The following is a 20,269-nucleotide window of genomic DNA, read 5'->3' on the forward strand; positions in this document are numbered from 1 at the left end:
ATCCAACTTGGTTAATTATTATGAAATGCAGTTTAACTAATATTATATATATTGTCATAATGAATGCCTTTATTAATTACTTTGTTAACATCAGGAAAACATGTAAACTGCAGTCACACTCCATTACTAATCTATTCAAAATTATGTTGTCAGTTAGTTTGTACTTTTCCTACTTTTTTGTTCTTTAAGATACTCATCCTTAGTCCCCTTCTCCCCCCTTTTTTTGTTGAGATTTTCAGTTTATAACTTTTTTTTTTTCTCAAAAAATCTGGCATTGTGAAGCTACTGTGATCACATTACTGCATATGGAATATGCAGTAATGTGTATATGGAATTAAGATAAACACAACAGTGTCTATATCATTTTTCTGATATCTTTGCAATTTTTAATTTAACTGACTGTACAATATATTTATTTTATTCAAAAGTAGTTATACATATTATTTTTTAACACTCCAATAAGATATTTGTATGACTTGTGAATGATGCAGCATCAATTTTTTAATAGATTTAAACATATTTTTATATATAAAATATTTCCTACAAATTTTAAATCTTTTTATAGGCATTTTATTAGGATAGCAATGTAGTAAGGATTTTAAATAGTAATGTACATATGTTATCTTATATTGGAGTTGGTAAAGTCTTATGTATTAATCTTCCTCTTTATATAATAATACTTTTCAGCAAAATTGCCTTATGTTATCTTTCATTTTTCATTTGTGCACTCTGATACATTTCTATCAGTGTTGTATGAAGATTGGACCGAAAGGGCTGTTCTCTTCTAAAAAAGGATATGGGCCTTTCTACCAAAGATGCCTTTCCATGGTGATAGATAATCACTTTCAGTTTTGCAAAAGGTTTTACTATTTGCTGTATGTTGGTAGATATTTTTTTTAAACAAATTTAAGGAGAGTTACCCTCCCCACACTCCATGAAAAATAGCACACCTCTTCTAAAGTAAGTCATGTGTACATGGCTGCTGTCATTATCAAACTCCTGACTACTCTCAGGAAAGGGTGTACAGATTCTATATGACTGCCCTGTATATATAATGATGTTTAATTAATTTATTGTACTAGACAAGGGAAAAAAATTGTGTGCATTGTGAAAAGAAATTTAAAAAATAATATTAGTTGTTTGCTATTGCAAGTCTGTAATAGTTTTTACAATAGCACAGATGTTTTCTATTTCTTTTCATACTCAGGTTATAAGGTTACATTCCAATTTTTTAATTTTCTGATCATTTTGCAATTATTGTAATAGAAAAATGATAGGAGTAACTTTTAAGTGCTGCCTTCCTCTATATATTTTACTCACAAATATAAAATAGAACAATCTTGAAATGCTGCGTGTTTATTTTAACTCGTTTCATTATATAAGAACTGATTTAAAATAAACAGGATGGTTCTCCTCATGAAGAAAAAATGTCCTTCTTCCTATCTAGGTTCTAGGCCAAGTGGCCTGTTCCGGACTCAGTCCATCTTCTTGGTCGTCCCCTATTCCTTGTTCCTCTAGGGCTTATATGTTAAGATCTTTTTTTGATAATCTTTGTCTCTGCATTCTTGCTATATAGTCCAGCCAGTTTTTCCTATATTTAATCATTGAGTCTGCTATGGAATTAATTTTAAGATTTTTAATTATTTCACTATTTTTTTTTTATCTAATAGGGTTAGTTTTTCTGTTTTTCTAAGGAATTTCATTTCTGCTGCCTGAATTCTCTGTATATAAAAATTTCATAAAAAATGTAATTTTGATTATAGTGGGTTGCAGTAGGGAGAAGAATTACAATATGCATGTGCATCTCTCTCTCTCCCATAAAAATGCTATTTTTAATTAAAAAAAAAAAAATGTTATGTACAACAGATCAACCGGATTAATGGGACATAGATTTCTCTTCATTCTGGCAGAGACTTTACGTAGACATTGATTACTGAATGTTATAATTACAACATTGATGAAATCTATGTTAATTTTTTTGATCATTCTTTGCATAGTTCTAAGCCATTAAAATGCAGATAAATCTCTGCCCTCCATTTTTTTTTGGGGGGGGGTGATGCTGTTATGTCAGAAACTGGACTGTGATACTGTTGCCCTGCTCAGCCAGTAGTTGGTTCCTTTTATTCCAGTGTTTGGTGGAAGAAGACAAGGGTGTTGTTTTTGCAGCAAAGTATAGTGCTGTCTACTCTTGTGTGTGTGTGTGTGTGTGTGTGTGTGTGTGTCAGAGATAAAAGTTATATATCACTGCTTTGACAGTGATAGTTGCAAACGGGTGGTTTCTAGACTGTGCACGGACAAGGTTCAAGTATTCTTGTTCTGAATGCAGGACAGCTACAGCTTCCTAAGATAAACAGATCAATTTTCTGTTTATAGGACACTCCAGGTAAATAAGTTGAATTTTTCCAGTTCTGTTGCAGAAGAGGCAATTCTGATAATTCAGAGTGAAATTTCTGTATTAGTAGGGTTTGGGAGAGAGTGTTGTGGCACATTCTCCATGGTATGTGAATGTCAGATTTAATGTCTCTACTTTGGTAAGGCAGATAACACTTAATTGGTGTTTGTTGAGATTATAAAGGATTCTGTGATTAAATTGATCTGTGTTCTTTGGATTAGAAATACATGCACTTTATGCATGTTGGATGAGTTGAGTGCCACCATCTTATTGCTGGTTTGAAAGAGATGTGCAGGCATTGGGTTTTTTGCTGTTGGTTTTTGAAGGCCTATTTCAGATGCGATACCTGGCATGACTATCTGAAGTGCAGCTTTGAACCATGTATTCAGCTTACCAAGATAAATATCTGTCCCTTTTACATTTAGAGTGCATTGTACTTGTTAAATTTCTCTTATTTGGAGCTGAATTACTCTAGTCATCTCACTCACTCACTCACACACACACACACACACACACACACACACACACACACACACACACACACACACACACACACACACACACACACACACACACACACACAATTTACTGATCACCTAACCTTTAGTTCATTTTGGTAAATTATTAAGATTACAACCATGTTAGGAATAATTACTTTATTATTTAGTCCATTTATGATACTGAATGTATTATAGGCTACCAACCATTCTCATCACTGGGAATTACTACATGTGAAAAGTCTTCATGTCAGTGATGTATATACAAGAAGGATCTCCGATTTCACAAAAATAAAAACAAAATGGCTGAATCTGAAGAAATGTATTTTTCAATAAAGGAAGCATATGTTGAAGTTGAAAATGCAGTCCAAGAAAAAAATGAAATATACATGGAGATTCTTGAAAAGCAAGTCTTTACATCCTTGAAAATAAATTTTCTTTTATCTTCTATTAGACCTACTTGTTCTACTTATGTTTTCCTGATAAATCTTCCTCTTGTCTGCTGACTTAAAGGTTTACCAAGGAAAATACAAGGAGAATGAGTTGTGTGTAAAAGTAGCACTAAACAAAATTCATTAGAAGAATAGTTGCTTGATTATTTTCTTTCTTGTATGTGGCATTGACAAAAGGTCTCCTTTTGTCCTTCAGAGGAAGGTCTTGTTCTTTTTCTCATTACCACAACCTGCTGATGACAAATTGATCTTTGTTTTCAACATCTTTCAGGGTTACTTTTATTATTTTTATTTTTTATTTATTTTTAATGGCATTTCCACTCGTGTGAGGTTGGCAACTTATAGTACATTTGTTACCGTGGTTCAGCTAAGGATTAGATATTGAGTCCTGCTCTGGAACCTAAATAGTACATTTTTCTTCAGGTCTCCAGTAAGCAAGTGGGGATCTCACAATGGATATTGAAATCACCTATTGCACGAAGAGTTTTTTTACAAAGCAGAAATGCTGTCCATGGCTGCTCAGTCCTGCTACCTATCCTTGTTTATCCCAAATCATGTGAGTAAGTCCAATTCTCTCCCCCTTATCTCTTTTTTTTTTTTTTTGCATGCGACGTGGATCTCCCATTGGTCTTTTGACTCCATGGAGGTCTGGTGTGAATAATAATTTTCCCAGTACACAGAAAAAAACAACACACTACAAACTAAAAGGATGAGCCTTCATGCAACAAATATATCTGAAGGCCCATCCTTTAAGTCTGGAATAAAAGCAATGAGAAGTAGATAAACATTTTCCTTGATTATCTTTATTATTATTATTATTTTTTTTATTGCTTATGAAGATGGTTCACACCTGTTTTCAGGATTCTAAAAATTCTCAAAATTGATCTCCCTCCCACAGAAAGTGAGCTTTGATACCCATGATGCCCAATGTATTTCTTTTAATTAGTTTACTTCTTTCTTATGAGCCTGTGTAGCTCAGTGGAAGTGACATTTGCACACTCCATGGCGCTTAACCTCATGAAGAAAAACTTGGGTTAAATCTAGTTGCTGACAAGAGGAACAGTTTCTAAGCCTTTTTTTGACCTGGTTCCCGAGTTAGTTGATCTCTGGCACGGGCAAGCGGATTTTTTCTCTTGGAAACTTGGGCCTTTTGTCCTGTAAACTCAAGAAAATTGACCTTCAAACTTGCACTATTTTCATATATTAAAAATATTGTGTTAGGGTTAGGAATGATGAGATTTCCCACTTGTTAGCTGTCTCTTCACTGCATGCTGATTAAATTAGTGATAGCCTTTGACCTATCTCTGATTGGCTACCAGTGGAGACTGAATCCTGGAAAATTTGAAACTTAAAACAAAAAAATAGCTGTGAAGTTGCTTTAAAACAATCTTCAGATAATTTTAAAGAGAAAAGATCAAAATGAGATAAATAAACTGCTACTAATGCTACTATAAAAAAATTCAGTAGAATTATATAGTGGGTTTTATCCTCTATCCAAGTGTAAACAAACAAAGTTTGCACCTGAAGTACTTTCAAGACTGGAGCAACTCGTGGTAAAGGTGGTATAAGTTCTCATCACTTGCCTTAGTATCTCCCATAATGCAAAGCACATCTCCTTGAGGACATGTATAATACTATGCATTTAGGGAAGGGCCACTACCCAGACCGGTTTCAACCTTTATTGAGGTCTCATCAGTGGGAGCCAGACTCAGAGGTGGTGATACAAAGATGGAAGTAATGAAGAAGTCAAATTTACCTATACAAGTTGCCAAAGGGTGTCACATCCTATTATTAAAATTCTCTAGATTAGAGATAAGTTTATGGAAGTTTTTTTACTTGGCTATGCTACTAATTATATAGTGGATTTTATCCTTTATCCAAGTGTAAGCAAACAAAGTTTGCATAGTAGCATAGCCAAGTGAAAAAACTTCCATAAACTCTCTCATTAAAGTTCTCTAATCCAGAGAATTTTAATAATCGGGTGTGACACCCTTTGGAAACTCATATAGCTAAATTTGACTTTTCCATTACTTCTACCTTTGTATCACCACCTCTGGGTCTGGCTCCCACTAATGAGAACATTAATAAAGGTCAAAACCAGTCTGGGTAATCCTTTCCCTTAATGCACAGCATTATACATGTCTTCAAGGAGATGTGCTTTGCATTATGGGAGATATTAAGGCGTGATGAGAATTTATACCTTTACCACGAGTTGCCCCAGTCCTGAAAGTACTTCAGGTGCAAACTTTGTTTGCTTACACTTGGATAAAGGATAAAACCCACTATATAATTAGTAGCATAGCCAAGTGAAAAAAAACTTCCATAAATTCAGTAGAATGCTGCAGAACAGTTGAAAAAAGAATAACATTGGAAATTTGATACTTTTTTAATATCAGAAAAATAAAAAGGAACCATTGAAAATAAAAATATGAAAATTATGTAAACAGCTTTGGAATAGGAAAACAAAACAAATGCTCTATTAGAAAAGAATGTCAAAATCAAAGATAGAAATGAAATAATGAAAACAGAATTAAAGAATATTATGAAGAACTTTACACTGGCAAAAATTTAGACACAATCAACTTGAAGAGTTATAAATTGAATTTACTAGAAGTTATGAGAGCAAGTTGATGCAGTCTTGAAAACAGTGAAGCAGGAAAGGTATTTGGAGAAGATGAAATTCGAAGATTTGTTGAAATTTGAAGGGAAGACAGTGGCTGATTACCTGGAAAGAGTTTTCATTTTCTGTGGGAAGTTTTCAGTATTGAGACCACATTATAATATAAATAAGGAGTTTATTAAAGACAAGCAATTAAAATCTGACAAATTTTGTATGTCATAAGACTTACATCATCAGGGATAGTGGTACATGAAAATTAATTACACATAATGCCATTAATTATACATAATGCCAGCCTGACTGGCCGAGTGGTTAGCCTATCCGCTTTCCAGCTAAAAGGTTGCATGTTTGAATCCTGCCGTGGGCATGGATGTTTGTGATTGTCTTTGGAAATAATAGTGGTCGATGCTGTTGGTGTAGTTGTAGTCAGTTGGTATATTGAGTGGCAGAGGCAGAGTTGTAGGGCAGGTTCCCTCCCTCGATGGGTCTTTGGACTCCCTGGAGGTGTCAATATATTATTATTATTTCTGCTTAACCACAGAAACTCACATGTATGACCTTTTCATTTTGTTTAAAAATGAAAAATACCAGACGCATGGAACAGTGCATTGGAACAGTGCATTAATAATAATTATTTACAAAATAAATAATTGCAGAGTATAGATTTGATCACTTCTGTACTCTTAGGCAAATGATAGAAGAGACAACTGATTATAATAAACCTCACTATTTGGCCTTCATGGACTTTGAAAATACATTTGGCTCCATTAAAACTCCTAGAATTACGATTAAAACAAGGATAACAGAAACATGCATAGAAACCTTGATTATATAGTCATTGTCACCTCTGTCATGATTTCACAAGAAAAGTGAAAAATTTCTGATAAATAGGGGAATATGGCAAGGAGATACACTATCTCTGACGCTTTTTGCATTTTAGAGGAGGTTTTCTATAAACTGAATTGGAAGAATGGAGGAGTTAAAATTAATGGAAAGATTATGTCTCCTCTATTTCTTTTGCCAGTGATATGTTTACACACACATTTATTTCTAGATTTTCTTGGCAGAAGATCTAGAAATAAAATTAAAACTTTGATATAAAGAGATAAGCAAAGCTTTTATGTTATGGAATCATAATAAAAACCCTTCAACCAATCAATACTTTAACGGCATCAAAACAGTCCTATATGATGTGTGCTACAAAATTTTATTCTTTTATTCTGACGAATTTCTTGAAATGACCTCAATTCACCTTGTAAATCGATTTCACCGTTCATTTATTTCTATGCTTTGTTTTGCTTTCAAAGCCTTTTTACAGTTTTTAAGTTCCAAATTTTAATCTTCTTCATTTTTAATTTTACAGTTTTATAATTTATTTACTAATAATATCACATCATTCATTACCAAATGTATTCTCATCTTTTAATAATATCCTTTTATTTTTACACTTTAAGCTCTTTTATTCATATCTCAGTTTTTAAATTTTAAAATTCAGTTGATCTCCATCTGACTATTCTACCTAACACTAATATCATATTTGTTCATCATTATATGCATTCTCCACTTGAAATTTCAAAGATTGTTATTGTCAAAAACACTCTAAAGGTAAGCACATGATCACTTCAATAAATTGTTATTTTTAATTAAAAAAATAGAGCTTGCAGTTAGAAGACATGTTCTGATCCAAGGGTCCTCCATAACATTAAAGCTTTATCTCTTTATAACAGACAACATAACAAAAGGAGCAACATGAACCATAAGTTCAGATACAATATAAAATTAAAAATATTTACCTCAATTATCCAATTATCCAATCAAACTGGATTGAATTTGAACAAAAGTAATGATGAATGACAATGAACACCAAAAAAGAATTATGATAGATGATGACAGTGAAGTGAAGAGAGTAGTTTCATAGGTTTAACATGGACAGATCATAAAAATCAAAGATGGATAGAGATAGAAGAAAAAAAAATGGATATAACTAGGTTGGGTTCCTTTTGAAAGGATGAAAGTTATCTTCAATGGTAACATGCTCAGTTTGAAAAGGAAAGTGCTTTTGACCAGTGTGCATTACCTGTAATTACATATGACATCTTAAATTTAACTGAAGTTATTTTTCACAAATTGAAAGTTACCCAGAGAAGAATGGAAAGAAATATGTTCAGTGTGATGCTTAAAGAGAGAAATGTAAGATTTTAAAATTTGGAAAACAAAGGTGAGATGTAGAATTTTCTCTCGGTGGAGATATATATTGTTGGAAGTGGAGGAAACAAGAGATCCTGGGATGACAGTGGATAAGGATCTAAAATTTAAAGGACATATTGCCAAAATTGTGAGGACAACATGAGAAATTACTAAGAAGTTTTCAAAAGGATGAAGAGATGTTGGAGAGGGTCCAGAGGCGATTGAGCGAAATAATTTCTGATCTCTGGAATGTTGAATATGAAGAAAAGTTGAGATGATGCAATTTGCAAGTCTAATGGAAAGGAGGAAGAGGGGTGATATGATAGAGATGTACAAGTTGGTAAGGGGTTGTTATAGGATTAACATTAAAGAGGTTTTTCATAAAATGGTGGGAGGTTGTGGAAGAACAATAAGTTATCCTCGGAAGCTGTATAATGGGGGTGGGAGGATTGTGAGCAAGGGAGTGAGAAGCAGGTTGCATGTTGAGTTTTTTTGCATGGAGGGTCTTAGGATAATAATGAGTCCTGGGACAAATTTGGTTGAATAACCAAATGTGGTTATAACCTTGTGTTGAATAAATATTCAACACAATATTGATAATATTTGGTCAACTCTTTTGGATATACATAATATACACCAGAAAATTATAAGCTGCAAGCCATTTGACTTTGAGAAAGAGATGTTCTCACATTAAGTCCATATTAAGTTATCTCATTTACTATTTATATCAAAGTTATGTACAACCCACAACTGTCTGAACTACCCACTACAGTCTACAGAAGAGAAATTAAAAGCATTAGTTAAAAATAAATGTGTCAAAAAATGATAAGTCTAGTATTATTTTAAATATTTACAATACTTGAGGGTTTTTAAATATTTATATATTTACAAACCTCTATGTATCGAAAACATAAGAGCATAATGCTTTTTCACTTCCATCTCGATTAAAAATACCAACAAATATACTTTATTAATAATTTTCTTGTTTGTTATTGTTGTATAACTGTATTTTGTTATTTAACATGTTCGTGTTGTTTACAACACAAATTTTATCATTCAGTACTCAACCATGGACAGGATGCAACAAATTACCTTGTACTTTCAGTTTATCTGGTGGGCATACAATGAATCCTTTGTAAAGCAACCTAAGTTATGTTGGTAGGGAAAAGACTGCTTTTCTCTGTAGTATTTTTAAATTTCTAAAAGTAGGCATACCATTCAGACAGTTTACAAATATTGGTTTTACACAGTAAATTCTACACACACACATCTTCTAAAACATCTAAATCTTCTAAACAACTAGATAAATATATATTATATTGTGCAAAATATTTAATATTTGTTAGGACACAACGTTTTGTATTTGCATATTGCATAGAAATTTGAACAAGTGGCCTGTATACAAAATAAGTTTCTTGAATGGTTGACTTAATGACCCCATAGATGACTTCAAATGTGCCTTTGTAAAACAAAAGGATTCTCACCACTGATCTGTATAGATCATATTGTTAAGAAATGTGATATTCAACCTAATATAAAAACTGTTTAAGCATTTATAAGAAAATGCTTCATATATAATAAGCCTGTCTCAGTGTACTCATTGAGCCATTGCTTGTTCACCACAAAGGATGCAGGTTAAATTCCTGCATAAAATGTGTGTGTGTAAAACTCTTCTTTGGATGAGCTTGTATAGCTCCTTGAGGATTATTGTTATTATTATTATGTGATGCCTCCAAGGAGTAAAAAGACTTTATATGCTTTTATTTTTATTTAAAAAAAACTTGTTTGTAATGCAGTGTTTTCTTAATTTAAAGTTTCCATTCTTATTAATAATTTGCAAATGAAAAGTTCATCATAAAATCTGGTTAGGAAATTTTTGTTCAGTAAAATAGAAAATATCAAATTTATTATTCAATAATGAATTGATGGAATGAGTGAAACCGTATTTTACCTGCTTAAGAATAATTTCAGGGATATAACTGGACTAACAAAGCTAACATATGCTCTCCTTCATGGTAACATGGTGATCACATTCATTATTAAAAATTATGGAAAAAACTACCATATTATTCTTTCTTTTAAGGTTACATGGTGGTCAGCATTCATAGTGGAGAATTTATGGAGACCCAACACACGTGTTAGAGTAATTACTTTACTTAACATTAAGTAAGAAACAATCGATGTTTCGACTTCTGTATTGAGGTCATCATCAGGAGAACATACATATGTAGAAGATACAAGCTGCATGATCCTGTATTATACAAAAATAAAATGAATCTAAATGTCTGTTAATCATTTATTCTAGCCTGACCTCTGGCGAAAAACCAGGTTTTAGTGCGATGTAGGGACTTAGTGACTGGAAAGGCACTAAGTCCCTAAAGATTAGACTTAATATCCTTCACGGGAAAGACTTCACCAAACAAACAGGCAAGTTAGGAAAATTATCGGTTTTACAAGGTAAACTTCATGCTCGGATTTCCTTTCTCAAAAAATGTCATGATATGAAAGTTATTCCTATGTTTGCTAGATTTAGAAACCTACTCGGTCGCCTGCAGAACATAAGAAACATTGCTATTCTCATAGTGGCAAGTCAAGAGTGGAAGATCTCATTGGACACCATGTTGCACAAGACTGAATGGAGTAAAACAGCACTATCTAGATGTTATAAGTAAATTGTCTCATACCAGCTAAATAAACAGTGGATACTTTATTTCTTTATTATACATATTTTATTTATATTATCTTTGTTTATTTCTTTATTTTTTATGGTAACCACAAGAAATTGTTCGATCTAATACATTAACACCAGGGGTGACCAGAAAGTTGAGAAAGAAGATACTTGTTAGCTTTGGATTTAAAAATTTTTCATTGGATCAGATCTGTAATGGTTGTTATTCCTTGCAGAGTAATTGCTTTGGAAATTGAGCTGAGATAAGCATTATAACGAATGCTGGTTACTGTGTAACTTTTAAAGAAAAGAAAGGAGACCAATGGTAGTTTTCGTTTATCATATTTAGCACTTCCTGCCATCCTGACTTTAAATTTTTCAGTAAATGACAACGTATACTAAAATATTAATATTAATTACAAAAACTTTAATCAATACCTTCCAGTATTTCAGCAATGTTACATTACCATCTTCTGGGAACATAAAACTATGATATGTGTATGTAGGCACTAACAACGAGCAAATGAGGCTGAAGAAGGCAACTGGCATTGGTCCTAGAGTCCTAACGGTGCCCCCTAGTGGGCTAAATTGGGTTTTCTTGGCTGTTGGGCTGATGTTCTTAGGATGTAAGCTTCCCAAATTTGGGGCATCTCATGCACCCAAATTTGTTGAGGTTTGGGAAGTTTTTTAGAGCTGAGGCTGATTCCAGGAATCATCTTTCATGTTTATATTTGCTGCGGTGTAGTAAAGTGGCTTTCTTCTAACGTATTCTGTGGTGGGTATCTAATGCATAGTCTGCAGGTCGTGAGTGGCTGTATTGGTGAAACCAGATGTAGTCTTTGTTTGGATTCCTGTCATTCTGTTTGGATTTATGAAATATTCTCAGTTCTTCATCTTTTGATCTACAGTTTCATTTTGGAGAAAAGAAGTCAAGAGTGCATTGTATGGGGAATATGTAAGGTGCGGTACCAAAATCTTTGGTACAGACAATGCAGTTCATTTCAGTGTATTGTTTTGGTAAAGAAACCTTTCTCTCTCTGTGTGCGTGCTGCTTTTTGTTGTCATTCCATGGCTTATTTTTTAATGGTGTTAACAACACCAAACAAACTATTTTATAAAATGATGTTTTATTAACTGCTTATATTTCGCTGAATTTCAAATCATTAATGTTAATCTTTGTTGAAAGTTTATTTTTCACTAGGTTAGAATATAATAAATTTAGTTTAATCCTTTATCCCAGTGAGAGCAAACAAAGTTTGTGCCTGAAAATATCTTCAGGACTGAATATAGTGTTGTACTATCTTACCTTGGTAAGTAGTACAACACCAGGCAACTCGTAGCAAAGGTGGAGCAAGCTACCAACACTCCTATCCCAGTATCTCCCATAATGCAAGGGATTGGCCACTATCCAGACTAGTTTCAACCTTTATTGAGGTCTCTTCAGTGGGAGCCAGGCTTTGTAAGATAGTACAACACTATATTCAGTCCTGAAGATATTTTCAGGCACAAACTTTGTGTACCCTCCCTGGGATAAAGGATTAAACTAAATTTATTATATTCTAACTTAGTGAAAAATAAACTTTCACCATCTTTCTCTAAATCCAGAGTAATTTAATAAAAAAAAAGGTGGGAAACCTTTTGGCAACTCCTATAGGTAAAGATGACCTTGCTACTGCTTCTGCCTGGTATCTCCAACTGTGGGCCTAGCTCCCACTGAAGAGACCTCAATAAAGGTCGAAACTATCTGGGTAGTGGCCAATCCCTTAATGCATAACAGTATACATATTCACAAGGAGATGTGTTTTGCATTATGGGAGATACTGGGATAGGAGTGTTGGTAGCTTGTTCCACCTTTGCTACGAGTTGCCTGGTGTTGTACTACTTACCAAGGTAAGATAGTACAACACTATATTCAGTCCTGAAGATATTTTCAGGTGCAAACTTTGTTTGCTCTCACTGGGATAAAGGATTAAACTAAATTTATTATGTTGTTAATCTTTGTCTTTTTGTTTTATTGTCCAGATTTTGCTTCCATACATTAAGACTGGTAGGGCTAATGTATTGTATACTTAAGATATGTCTCCTAAATTTTTGGTAAACTAATGCAGCTTACTCATTGTCATGTATACATGCTGTGTTGTGCTCTGATAAAGCTGATTTGAAATTCAGCAAAATATAAGCAGTTAATAAAACATCACTTAAGTTAATAAAACATTAAGTCATGAATAACCATCAACACCTGAGCTTATCTGTTAGATTTGTTTTTTTCAACATACTAGATTAGTTGAATGGCTACATGGTACAATTTCTTAGTCATTTGACCAACTGTTGCATGTATTTGGGGTTGAGGATTCCCCCCCCCCCACCTCTCTACAAGCAAACACACTGCCAGAAAGCAACTCTATACCACATAACCTACTATCAACATTACTTGATGATCCTCCATCTACTTGCTATATACTGCTATCCACCATCTGCACATTGTCATTCACTAATCACATTTTTATCTGTTAACTGTGTGTGCACATGTGCTTTGTCAAATTTGTTTGTATGTGGGATGAAAAACCGGAGATTATGGGAGAAAAAAAGCCTGCTACCTCTGTATGAGATCAGTTGACTCATCTTGTCATTTCCACTCAAAGGGCACATATTCTGTTCTTCCAACTGTATATACTTGCTAAGTTTAAAATCAGGATTTTTGTATTTTAAACTAATTTTATTGGCATTTGTAGCATGCAATTTTGTATTATATCAAATTGTTTTGCCTAAATTTGCAACTAAAAAACTTTTAATAACTTAAAAGAACTTACTGATATGCTCTAACTGAAGCCTTATTTATACATTAGAATATTTCCTAATCATACTATAAATGTGTGTTTAGAACTAAAGAATATTCCCCCCTCCCTTACTCCACACTGGGATGATAGTGGTAGAAATAGTACTGGAAGTGAGTATTTTATCTATGGCTTGACAGGCGCATGGAGATAATTACAGTAGACCTTCAGTGATGAATCATTACTTCATGGTGAATTAATGATATAAAACAACAATAATATGATCACTATTTTGCTAAAGAACAGAAAAAAAGTGAGAACTGTTACTGTGCTATTACAGCTTTATTATATTTAATTGGGCTTTCATTAAATCATTATGTTCTGAAGAGTGTAATTTAATTCCCTAATACCTCTCTCTTACTGATTCTATTTTATTATATGGACATATGACATAAATTTTCTATATTTTAACAGGTCCATTGTTAATCTGATATCTATAATTCACTCATTTAGTTAATCTGTTAGAATACATTCAGCAGTCAACCATCATGTATGGTCCTGCTCCAAACTTTCTAACTAAATATTATTCTTTTCATATTTCCTTTGTCATTCCTTTCAAGGACTTCTTTCATGTCTGTTTTCTAAATTATATATTACAAATGCAATATGTTATTTAATACAAATATTCATAAGCAATTGATAAGTTCCCTTATTTATTCATACAATACCACCCTAAAAATATGCATATGCACATCAACAATTTGTGAATCATCATTATTTTCTAAAGATGAAATTATTATATTCATCATACCTATTATGCCTATATTTTGGTATATTATGCATGTATTTTTTTTTTTTTTTTTTACATAATAAGTGTAATGTTGTATTTGGTATGGGTTAGGCTCTTGATGGACCTCATGAAAGCCTATTGCAGTTATTCAACAAAATTCATATTACAGTTAAAGCGAAAGAACTTTTATAAAATTGTTGTATATTGATCAAACTTAGAATAGCATGCATTAAAATTTGTTTTAGAAATCTTTCAAAACATTTATACATAGCATGGTATTTTTTACTGCTTTAAAAATGTTTTTGTATTTAATGACAACTTATTTACTTTGGTGTTTGATTCTTGCAACCCACAAGTGGACTTTCACTATGAATCATTCTCATTGCATTCCTTGCAGCTGTTTATAAAATAGCTGAAGATTAATAAAATAACATCTCACTGGTACAAAACTGCAACAGTGTTACTGAAAACATTGTAATGAATGTGTTGTGTAAACATGTTCTACATCTGTTTCAGTTCTTTAATTCCATCACGTTTTGTTTAATGACTTAACATTTAATGTTTTTACACATCCTTTGTTTTTTTTCCTATACTGATTTTGTCTTTTATAAGCCTGTGATTTGACAGGCTTATAAGATTTGACAGATTTTTTTTTTTTAATTTAAAACCATGTAACACAAATTTCACAACAAAATCTTTATCAACAGATGACTCATGTTTATTTGCAAGAGAATATTTTTTTTCTCCTTTCATATTTGGATCAGTGTTCCAAAAAATGAAAGAAAAAAAAAAGAATTATAACTCATTTTACTTTGTTTTAATTGACACTTGAAACACTGCTATAATATTAAAAAAAAGCAATAAAAGCATAGTTCTGATTTTTTTTTTAAATTCTAAGTTGTCTCATTATTATCATTGCAGAACAAAAAAATAAGCCTTCAGAAAAATTAATGAACTTTAAAATAATAGTTGTATGTAAAAGATTTATTCATAAGCTTATGTTTGCTAAATAATGTTGTTATATATACTTACATTTGAGGATTTTAACCTTTTCTCTAAAATATATAAAGTATATAAAATTGTCACATGTGCATAATACTGCCATAGTTATATTCAAGGTTTGCAATGGAAGAAACAAGTTTTAAAAGAAGTTTTAATTGAATGAAAAGAGTTTATCAGATGGTCTTTTACAACTTCAGAAAGTGTCGTAACTAGCAGCTGTTTTTCCCCCCCTCTCTCTTTTGTTAAAAGTCTTTAATGTATCCCAGGCAATTTTCTGAAACAAGAAAATTGTAGTCTCCGTTAAAAGTAAATTACTTTCTGGTTTAAAGCTGTGGGTTTCGTGCCATGAAGTGGGCTGCAAATGTATAGTATATGAAGTCTAGTGAAGGGAAAACTGCAGTACTAACAGCTGACTAGGGTGCAGAGAAGAAGACAGGTGCACGTGGCAGTACTTTTCACAGGAATGGGCCTTGTGCTGAAGAGAATGGCGGCCTTGTTTTTGCGACAGCCTGGAGATTAGGCCTGAGTCTCTCCAGGGAATGAGGTAGTCCTGATGCTGCTGAGGCGTGGGAACTCCAGCCATTATGGCAGCTGGTGGAGCACCGCAGTTCCCTGGTTAATGGCAACCACTCGCCTCCATTGATCGCAGACAGGCTTTTCTCTAGCGGGAAATTGCCAACATGCTGATAGAGGGATGGGGAATTTGGAGCTTTGGAACAAATGTTGTAGCAAGCTAATCATTTACTGCAGGTTATTGTTGTGCTTGGAGTAATTTTTCATGCATCTCCATTTAGGATAGAGGAAAGATGCAAGCTGTGGCTGGCTGTTCACTACATATAGTACTTTGTGTTCTTGTTGAGCTATAGTAGTTTTGAATATACAGAAACATGAAATTGCGCGTGCTTGTGTTGTTGGGGGGGGGGTTCTTCTGTCATATTTTCTTTACTGTTTTGCTGATTTGTGGCTTCTTTTTTTATATCTTTTCAATGTTTTCAATACTTCAGGTAAAACTGGAAATGGGGAATATATAAACAATTATTCTAAGCAATAATTCTGAGTTAAGTGAAATTTATAGGTTTGAAGGGCTGTGAAATATTTCTTTTATTAACTATGCAAGTGACTTGAATGCAAATATGATAATTTGTACTTTAGTACAAGTTGTCATCATATTTTGTAAGTTTTTTCCTTGTTGGCAATCAGTTTCTGGTTTATTATTTATAGACAACATCGTTATTGTTTACTAGCTCTGTTCATATTGTTAGATATAATCAATGTTGTTAGATAAAATCTTATGTTGTAACAAAAAACTACTTTTTTCTTATACATTTTGGGCTTATTGTTTATATACATGCAAATTTGAAACTAGAGGACTATTGAACCATTTTCCAGTATATTTGATTGTGTGCACGTGCTTGCATCAGTATTCTACGACAAAAAATACATAAGGTGTCAGGTCTAATGATCATCATTAACTTGAAAGTGGTAATATACTAGTTTTAATCTCATGTGGTAATGTTGTTCGAAAATCTGTCAATTCAAGGAATGAACAATAAATAATCTTGTTAAAATTTGAGGCAATGCTGGTAAAGGATAGTGGTGATGGCAGGAGAGGAGGAGGATTATAAATCCCCCATTCGCTGCCCCAGTGTAGATATTAATAAAGATTAATATTTTATATAATTGTTTTCTCCCTTCTTATTGGAATTTTGTCTGTGCATAAGTGATATGATTATGTTTAACAGTATATATGACAAAGTATAATATCATATATACTATTACTTAGTAAAAATTAAGTAATTTAAATTTTAATCATTTGAAATTACTGAAAATCTAATTTTCCGAATAAGTCAGTTTGTCTGTCTGGTGTGGTGCTGAAGATGTTGGAAGAGGCTTGGTAAGATATAGAATACAAAATTGGATTAATGAGAACAGTAATCTTTCAGATGACAGCATTAGTTTGGGGTGGAATCTTATTTCAGTGACTTTATTGTGTTTTATAATTACCTAGATTTTGTAACTGCAGTAGTAGACAAAAATGCTGATTTAGTGTTTCTGAATTTTGCAACGCCATTTAATAGAACACCACTTGACAAACTGCTATTGAAATTATTGGGGACGGATAGTCAAATTGGTAGCCTGGATAAGAGAGATAGTTGGCTGATAGAAGCATATGCAACTCACTCAAAGAGAGGGATGACAAGTGTTGTACCACACGCTGCTCTTGTGGAGCATATTTTTTAAATGCAAATCCCATCCACAAAAGGTTGTAAACCTATTGTAGATTAGCACTTTGGTTTGATACCTAAGGATTAGATAATTCAGAAAACATGGTGTCTTTTCAGGCTACTTCAGACTCCAAGAAACATGGTAATGATTTTGCACTGGGTAATAAAATTCTTATATTCTAAAGACATTCATAAATGTTTGGGCCCACAGTTCACCTGGCCAACCAAGTTGTAAGTCAGTTTATATATGATTAATTTATATATTGATACAGTTCCAAGTTTGAGAGGAGGTATTCAATTCTTGCAGACGATGCTAAATAGAGGAATGTAATTAGTATGGGCCTGTAATGTTTTGTACACCTTTTATGTAAGAGAATTTAAATAGGTTAGCAGTTTGAGAAGTTAGTGATATCATTTCAGTGTCAAATGTAGTCATGCACTTTGACCAGAAGGCATATAAAGATAAAGTGTATTGTATGGCAGTGGTGAAATTTCACTTCAGGAGGCAGAGGAAACAAGGATCTTAGGATTGCTAGTCAGTAGTGAGTTAAAGTTAATAATCTTGCAAAATTTGTGAATATTATTCAGAGAGCTATTGCTGTGATATGACGAATACTTACAAGTAGGAATGAACAGGTGATGGTGCTACTGTATGGGAGGGGGGTGCTGCTGGAAAAAGATCTGATAAACACCAAGAACAAAAATGATATTAAAAGCAATTGATATAACCACAAGAAAGAAAGAACATACTAATAGCAGAGTTATTTATGAAGGCAACTTATGTTCTTATATTCTTGTATGCTCTTTCTTGTGGTTATATCAGTTGCTTAAATATCATTTTTGTTCTCGGTGTTTATCAGAACTTCAGAACTATCCAGCCCCCCCCCCCCAATATAAGCACTGGATGTGTGCACAGGTATAGTTCATGCAAATACCTGTGTAATAAGGAACCATGAAGTCCAGAGGTGAGCAAAACTAAAGCTGTTTTTCAGGACAGTGGAATTGAGTACAAAGATAGATTGAGGTAGATTTTGTTTAGTATTTGAAATATAAGGGGACTATCTCAGACAGAAATAAAATGGATTACTACTTATGGTGAAAAAAAATATTTTCATAAAATGTTCTTACGTTATAGGCATCTTCAGTATTAAAAGACTGGAACAAATTGCTCTTGCATTATTATTTTCATACAGAATATGCTTATGATCAGTAAACATAGTTTTATCAATCCCCCTCTCTCTCTCTCTCTCTCTCTCTCACACACACACACACACACACACACACACACACACACACACACACACACACACACACACACACACACACACACACACACAGAGGTTACTTGCATATAGTAACCTGTGTTCATTTTTGCCTGAAATTGAAAAAAAGAGCTTTTCAGATTTTGGCTGATAAGAGGAAATGGGTAATATGATCGAAATGTAAGTTAGTGAGAGGAGCCTGTCAGATAGATATAAGCTAATATCTGTAGATATAATATAGATATAAGCTAATAGGTGGCAGTAGGATGAGAGATCACCCTAACAGTTCATAAGTAAGAAGTGAGAGATTTTTTGCATGGAGAGTAGCAAATGAGTAGCATTCGTCTACCACAAGTCTTGTGAGCCCACGTAGGCCAGGCAATAATAGTAAATTGCTCAAATTATTCTGTTTATATTTATTCTTATCAGTACTGATAAGATTTTTACAACTATGAAGTGCTTATTCGTTTCATTTTTTATAATATTTAATATTATAAATATTAAATATATAATAATATGCAATATGTATGGTATTACATATTTCAATAAGGAGGAGAGATAGAATGAAACTCTTATATCACATAGTACTTTAAAAAAGAGGAGATAATCATCATTCAAACTGCTGTCTGCTCATTAAAAAAAACATGCGTTTTAATTTTGTTTTTAATTTATTTTTAAGTTTATAGGTTGTGAAGAAGAAATAAATGTGAGTTTTTGGATATGTGGAGTGAGTTTGATGGTAGAAAATACTTAAGAGGAATGGCTTACACTTGAATAAATTTGATATCAGAGCCTGGAGAAATTATTTATTGGGTTGAGACCAAATGCAGTCAGGGAAACTAGATCATCATGGAAGGAATGCTGAGAATGTGTAAGTTCAGCAAAAGTATGCAAACATAACAGTGATGTGAATGTCAACGAGCTTGGTTGTTAATCTGGCAAAGGAGTAGAAATGTATTCTTTGGGTTCAGTTTTTTTGAATGTGCCTGGGGATGGAAAAGAGAAAGTTGCCCAAGCAGACTGCAGATGTGAATATATGAAAAAGCTAGGGTGTAATTTATGTCTATACACAAATGCCGGGGTGCTTAAGGGTCAAAGCTGTATAACTGAGAGGAGACCTCCACATAGCCTTTAAAGGAATGCAAAGAACCGACCAGGGCTTCTGACCTAATGTCCAATCCTCACCTTCTCATGGTGCACCCTGTTGGGTATCTACCTGGATACTGAACGAACGAGGATGGGCTGGCAATTTGGGATTTAGCTGACCAAATTGTATTCTTATTGGTTAAACCAAAATACAAAGTGATGGTACAACATGACAAAATTTCATGCTGGCTGGGTCATCGCCTGGTTAAACAAGGCCCCTGTTGTTTTCTCTTGGGAACCAGGGCGAACAGTGA

At 33.2% G+C, this 20,269-nt stretch overlaps 1 protein-coding gene across 1 annotated transcript in view; it reads left to right on the forward strand.

Moving 5' to 3' along the window:
• Nucleotides 1-20,269, forward strand: part of LOC150097449 (recombining binding protein suppressor of hairless-like) — a 419,037-nt gene that overhangs the window by 120,622 nt on the left and 278,146 nt on the right. The window lies entirely within an intron of this gene.

Source organism: Typopeltis vanoorti, chromosome 17 (genome assembly GCF_054136105.1).
Source record: "Typopeltis vanoorti isolate ZY-2024b chromosome 17, IOZ_Tvanoo_1.0, whole genome shotgun sequence".
NCBI classification, from domain to species: domain Eukaryota; kingdom Metazoa; phylum Arthropoda; class Arachnida; order Uropygi; family Thelyphonidae; genus Typopeltis; species Typopeltis vanoorti.